Genomic DNA, 7,737 nt, shown 5'->3' with positions numbered 1-7,737 from the left:
CCTTTGGGAACGAGGTCCGCCGCCACCGCGGACCCAGCCAGCGGCGGTGGGAGAGACGAGGTCGCGCCGCCGGGCGGCGGCTAGGGTTTGGGCTCTCCCGGGCCGCCAGAGGAGGCGACACGGGAATCACTTGGCGCTGGCAAGCGGTCAAAAAACTGAGCATCTCATTAAATTATTTAAGTTCGAAGAAATTAATCTAAGAAGGATAAGCCACCTATTAATAAGTTAATAAGGTGCAGTAATCTGAATGGACTGGAGTTTCGCCATAGTGTTTATTTCCTTAGGTGGCTGTGTGCTGATGAGGTTGGACGAGGTGACGCTGCTGGGAAGAAATGTGGTAGTTCAGAGAAGTATGTTGCACCTGATCCAGAATCATGACGATGCGGTTGCAATTTGTCTCGCTGATGGTATGCTCTAAAGGATGTTGCTTAACATTAATTACTATCTACCCGATCCATACTAACTGTTGCTAATATTAACGTATCTAGACACATTTTATTACTAGCTCCTCCAATTCATATAACTTGATACTAAAATTAATGGATGTATCTATAATTAAAATGTGTTTACATATATCTTTATTAACATCAAGTAATATAGATCGGAGGGAGTACTAAATATATCTATATTAGTGACAACTAGCACGAATTGGAGGAAGTACTAAATTACGCATGCAATGTAATCGTATGGAGCTAGCCAAGGTGGAGGCTGATTTGACATCAGATCTAATGATTTCTTTGCAGATGTTAAATCCACCGAGTAGCGAGTATACATACGTAGCATAAACTCAGCATGCATATGGAGAAGGCATGTCTGACTGCAATGGAGCCCTCGTTTTTTTTCAGACTTGGTTTTTCCTCAGAATGCCAAGCTGCCAGTCATATAAGAATGCCGCTGGACGCATACCTATATTTAAATTTTTTTACTGGCTCCAAATTCCTGCCAACAAGAGACACATATTGATCAGAAAAAACTTAAGTGGAGTAGCTGGCATTTCCTGCATCCTGGTTCCTGCACTAACCATGTGACAAGTCTTCTTCTTTTCCTTTCAAGTTTTCGCCGGAGCTCCGTACATCTGGAAACAAATAGATGTAAAAATCAGCACTCTAGACCGTCTTTTACCTGCTGGAAGGATGGGAGATCAGTTCTTTAAAGGACTTACGGTTTTTATTAGGCCATCTTCAACGGCTCGATGTAAATGGACGTAAACTGAGTTTTTGTGTTTGCATGGACAAAAATTGGGTCTGCTCCTAGCCTAGTGGCCCGATGCATAGTGACAAGGCTATTTGCTGAGACGCAAACGCGGTCCAAATTTGGGTCACGAATGCGTCCGCGCGGATACAACACGAACACAGTGTGTTCAGCTCGCATGACCTACGTGGCCCCGTCCACCTGGGCAACGAAATCCATCAGACTGAAATCGCTCCTCCCCTTCTTTGCGGCCTAGGGCGCTACCCCCTCGCCGTAGTAGACAAACTCTGTTCGGGCCACAACTAGCCGGAGTACATGATCGGTGCCTGGGTTGGGGAGAGCCATTGCTCGCATCGCTAGCGTCGTAGTTGGCCACACATCTAGTTGGAACCCCCATCGGCCTCTATGCACAAGGCATGTTCGGTCAAATGTGTGGTATGATACCGACGAGCTGTTCGGCCATTAGCACCACCTATGTTGGCAATTTATCCATTGTTGTTGCCCCGTAGATGGACCTCGGGAAGTTGCCTGAAATTCTCGCAAGTCTCCTTCTCTTCTTCATTCAGTGGTCTGATGGTGGTGTTGGTGAAGATCTATGGCGGTAGCATGGCGGCAGGGCTCCGCCGTGTCAAGATGGAAATGAGATTGTTTATGGTGGCTAGGGTTCTGCTCTCCTTTCATAACCTCACAGTGGTCGGTTTCGCGTTCTGGGTAACTGATACGTCTCCGACGTATCGATAATTTCTTATGTTCCATGCCACATTATTGATGATATCTACATGTTTTATACACATTATATGTCGTATTTATGCATTTTCCGGCACTAACCTATTAACGAGATGCCGAAGAGCCAGTTGCTGTTTTCTGCTGTTTTTGGTTTCAGAAATCCTAGTAAAAAAATATTGTCCGAATTGGACGAAATCAACGCCCAGGGTCCTATTTTTGCACGAAGCTTCCAGAAGACCGAGGGGGAAAGGAAGTGGGGCCACGAGGCGCCGCCACAACAGGGCGGCGCGGCCCAGCCCTAGGCCGCGCGGCCCTGGCGTGTGGGGCCCTCGTGTGGCCCCCCCCCATTGCCCTTCCGCCTACTTAAAGCCTCCGTCGCGAAACCCCCAGTACCGAGAGCCACGATACGGAAAACCTTACCGAGACGCCGCCGCCGCCAATCCCATCTCGGGGATTCCGGAGATCACCTTCGGCACCCTGCCGGAGAGGGGATTCATCTCCCGGAGGACTCTTCACCGCCATGGTCGCCTCCGGAGTGATGAGTGAGTAGTTCACCCCTGGACTATGGGTCCATAGCAGTAGCTAGATGGTTGTCTTCTCCTCGTTGTGCTTCATTGTTGGATCTTGTGAGCTGCCTAACATGATCAAGATCATCTATCCGTAATACTATATGTTGTGTTTGTCGGGATCCGATGGATAGAGAATACTATGTTATGTTAATTATCAAGTTATTACCTATGTGTTGTTTATGATCTTGCATGCTCTCCGTTATTAGTAGAGGCTCTGGCCAAGTTTTTGCTCTTAACTCCAAGAGGGAGTATTTATGCTCGATAGTGGGTTCATGCCTCCATTAAATGCGGGACGAGTGACGTGAAAGTTCTAAGGTTGTGGATGTGCTGTTGCCATTAGGGATAAAACATTGATGCTATGTCTAAGGATGTAGTTATTGATTACATCACGCACCATACTTAATGCAATTGTCTGTTGTTTTGCAACTTAATACTGGAAGGGGTTCGGATGATAACCTGAAGGTGGACTTTTTAGGCATAGATGCATGCTGGATAGCGGTCTATGTACTTTGTCGTAATGCCCAATTAAATCTCACTATATTTATCATGTCATGTATGTGCATTGTTATGCCCTCTCTATTTGTCAATTGCCCGACTGTAATTTGTTCACCCAACATGCTTTTATCTTATGGGAGAGACACCTCTAGTGAACTGTGGACCCCGGTCCTATTCTTTACATCGCATACAATCTATCGCAATTGTTCTTTACTGTTTTCACGCAAACAATCATCTTCCACACAATACGGTTAATCCTTTGTTACGAGCAAGCCGGTGAGATTGACAACCTCATCTGTTTCGTTGGGGCAAAGTACTTTGGTTGTGTTGTGCGGGTTCCACGTTGGCGCCGGAATCCCTGGTGTTGCGCCGCATTACATTCCGCCACCATCAACCTTCAACGTGCTTCTTGGCTCCTCCTGGTTCGATAAACCTTGGTTTCTTTCGAGGGAAAACTTGCTACTGTCCGCATCACACCTTCCTCTTGGGGTTCCCAACGGACGTGTGTCAACTGCACGCATCAAGACTGTTTTCTGGCGCCGTTGCCGGGGAGATCAAGACACGCTGCAAGGGGAGTCTCCACAATCCAATCTCTTTACTTTGTTTTTGTCTTATTTACTACTTTGTTTGCTGCATTATATCAAAACACAAAAAAAATTAGTTGCTAGTTTTACTTTATTTACTGTCTTGCACTCTATATCAAAAACACACAAAAATTAGTTACTTATATTTTCTTTACTTATTTCAACATGTTTCCTTTTAATTTTACCGTAAAAGACATACCGGTAGGACGTGGGTCTATAGTTGGGAGAAATAATATAGAAGAATTTTTCAATCATGTTAGTACCGTTGAAGATTTTGAAGATAGACATTTGGTAGAACTTGCTCCTACTTATGAAATTGCTGCTGCTGCTTTAGTTCGCATGTTGGAAACTAAATTTGTTAATCACAATCCTATAATCCAACACATGTTTCTTACACTCGGTGATATGGAAAAAGGGGAAAAGAAAAAAGATTTTATTTTAGAAACCCTTCTTAGAGAATTTGGTAGTATAGCGAGAGAGGCTAGAAAGGTCTTTATTAAATATAAGATGCTTGGTTCTTATACCAATTTTGTTAGTATCCTTGAAAAGATGGACATGGAGAGAGTAAGGTAACTAATAACATTAATGATGGTGGGGAGATCAAAGCACCAATACCATGTAAGCTCCTAGCAATGAATGAAGCGTTAGAAAATAACTATGCTTGGCTTGTTCCTGAAAATTTGTTTGATGAGAGTAGCAAGCCCAAGACTAATGAAAAGGGAGCCGCTGAAACTTATGTATCTAATATACTATGCATGGTTGAGAAAACTCCAAACCCCGCTGAAGATGCTCCATCTCTTGATAATACTTGATACACACTTTCTGCGCCTAGCTGAAATGCGTTAAAGAAAAGCGCTTATGGGAGACAACCCATGTTTTTACTACAGTATTTTTGTTTTATATTTGAGTCTTGAAAGTTGTTTACTACTGTAGCAACTTCTCCTTATCTTAGTTTTATGTTTTGTTGTGCCAAGTAAAGTCTTTGATAGTAAAGTGAATACTAGATTTGGATTACTGCGCAGTTTCAGATTTCTTTGCTGTCACGAATTTCGACCTGCCTCCCTGTAGGTAGCTCAGAAAATTAAGCCAAATTACGTGCGTGATCCTCAGATATGTACGCAACTTTCATTCAATTTGGGCATTTTCATTTGAGCAAGTCTGGTGCCTCAATAAAATCCATCTTTACGGACTGTTCAGTTTTGACAGATTCTGCCTTTTATTTCGCATTGCCTCTTTTGCTATGTTGGATAAATTTATTTGATACATTAATGTCCAGTAGCTTTATGCAATGTCAAGAAGTGTTAAGAATGATTGTGTCACCTCTGAACATGTTAATTTTTATTGTCCACTAACCCTCTAATGAGTTGTTTCGAGTTTGGTGTGGAGGAAGTTTTCAAGGATCAAGAGAGGAGAATGATGCAATATGATCAAGGAGAGTGAAAGCTCTAAGCTTGGGGATGCCCCGGTGGTTCACCCCTGCATATTTTAAGAAGACTCAAGTGTCTAAGCTTGGGGATGCCCAAGGCATCCCCTTCTTCATCGACAACATTATCAGGTTCCTCCCCTGAAACTATATTTTTATTCCGTCACATCTTATGTGCTTTGCTTGGAGCGTCGGTTTGTTTTTGTTTTTGTTTTGTTTGAATAAAATGGATCCTAGCATTCATTGTGTGGGAGAGAGACACGCTCCGCTGTTGCATATCGACAAGTATGTCCTTAGGCTTTACTCATAGTATTCATGGCGAAGGTTGAATCTTCTTCGTTAAATTGTTATATGGTTGGAATCGGGAAATGCTACATGTAGTAATTCTAAAATGTCTTGAATAATTTGATACTTGGCAATTGTTGTGCTCATGTTTAAGCTCTTGCATCATATACTTTGCACCCATTAATGAAGAAATACTTAGTACTTGCTAATTTGGTTTGCATATTTGGTCTCTCTAAAGTCTAGATAATATCTAGTATTGAGTTTTGAACAACAAGGAAGACGGTGTAGAGTCTTATAATGTTTACAATATGTCTTTTATGTGAGTTTTGCTGCACCGGTTCATCCTTGTGTTTGTTTCAAATAACCTTGCTAGCCTAAGCCTTGTATCGAGAGGGAATACTTCTCATGCATCCAAAATCCTTGAGCCAACCACTATGCCATTTGTGTCCACCATACCTACCTATTACATGGTATTTCTCCGCCATTCCAAAGTAAATTGCTTGAGTGCTACCTTTAAAATTTCCATCATTCACATTTGCAATATATAGCTCATGGGACAAATAGCTTAAAAACTATTGTGGTATTGAATATGTACTTATGCACTTTATCTCTTATTAAGTTGCTTGTTGTGCGATAACCATGTTCCTGGGGACGCCATCAACTCTTTGTTGAATGTCATGTGAGTTGCTATGCATGTCCGTCTTGTCTGAAGTAAGAGAGATCTACCACCTTAATGGTTGGAGCATGCATATTGTTAGAGAAGAACATTGGGCCGCTAACTAAAGCCATGAATCATGGTGGAAGTTTCCGTTTTGGACATATATCCTCAATCTCATATGAGAACACTAATTGTTGCCACATGCTTATGCATTAAAGAGGAGTCCATTATCTGTTGTCCATGTTGTCCCGGTATGGATGTCTAAGTTGAGAATAATCAAAAGCGAGAAATCCAAAATGCGAGCTTTCTCCTTAGACCTTTGTACATGCGGCATGGAGGTACCCCTTTGTGACACTTGGTTAAAACATGTGTATTGCGATGATCCGGTAGTCCAAGCTAATTAGGACAAGGTGCGGGCACTATTAGTATACTATGCATGAGGCTTGCAACTTGTAAGATATAATTTACATAACTCATATGCTTTATTACTACCGTTGACAAAATTGTTTCATGTTTTCAAAATAAAAGCTCTAGCACAAATATAGCAACCGATGCTTTCCTCTTTGAAGGACCTTTCTTTTACTTTTTATGTTGAGTCAGTTCACCTATCTCTCTCCACCTCAAGAAGCAAACACTTGTGTGAACCTGTGCATTGATTCCTACATACTTGCATATTGCACTTGTTATATTACTCTATGTTGACAATTATCCATGAGATATACATGTTATAAGTTGAAAGCAACCGCTGAAACTTAATCTTCCTTTGTGTTGCTTCAATACCTTTACTTTGATTTATTGCTTTAAGAGTTAACTCTTATGCAAGACTTATTGATGCTTGTCTTGAAGTACTATTCATGAAAAGTCTTTGCTTTATGATTCATTTGTCTACTCATGTCATTATCATTATTTTGATCGCTGCATTCATTACATATGCTTACAATAGTATGATCAAGGTTATGATGGCATGTCACTCCAGAAATTATCTTTGTTATCGTTTACTCGCTCGGGACGAGCGAAACTAAGCTTGGGGATGCTGATACGTCTCCGACGTATCGATAATTTCTTATGTTCCATGCCACATTATTGATGATATCTACATGTTTTATACACATTATATGTCGTATTTATGCATTTTTCGGCACTAACCTATTAACGAGATGCCGAAGAGCCGATTGCTGTTTTCTGTCGTTTTTGGTTTCCGAAATCCTAGTAAAGAAATATTCTCGGAATTGGACGAAATCAACGCCCGGGGTCCTATTTTTGCACGAAGCTTCCGGAAGACCGAGGGGAAAGGAAGTGGGGCCACGAGGCGCCGCCACAACAGGCGGCGCGGCCCAGCCCTAGGCCACGCGGCTCTAGCGTGTGGGCCCCTCGTGTGGCCCCCGCGTTGCCCTTCCGCCTACTTAAAGCCTCCGTCGCGAAACCCCGATGCGAGAGCCACGATACGGAAAACCTTACTGAGACGCCGCCGCCGCCAATCCCATCTCGGGGGATTCTGGAGATCACCTCCGGCACCCTACCGGAGAGGGGATTCATCTCCCGGAGGACTCTTCACCGCCATGGTCGCCTCCGGAGTGATGAGTGAGTAGTTCACCCCTGGACTATGGGTCCATAGCAGTAGCTAGATGGTTGTCTTCTCCTTGTTGTGCTTCATTGTTGGATCTTGTGAGCTGCCTAACATGATCAAGATCATCTATTTGTAATACTATATGTTGTGTTTCTCGGGATTCGATGGATAGAGAATACTATGTTATGTTAATTATCAAGTTATTACCTATGTGTTGTTTATGATCTTGCATGCTCTCC

The sequence above is a fragment of the Lolium rigidum genome, chromosome 7, assembly GCF_022539505.1.
Source record: "Lolium rigidum isolate FL_2022 chromosome 7, APGP_CSIRO_Lrig_0.1, whole genome shotgun sequence".
NCBI classification, from domain to species: domain Eukaryota; kingdom Viridiplantae; phylum Streptophyta; class Magnoliopsida; order Poales; family Poaceae; genus Lolium; species Lolium rigidum.
The sequence above is the reverse complement of the archived record's forward strand: the minus strand, read 5'-3'. Positions refer to the sequence as shown.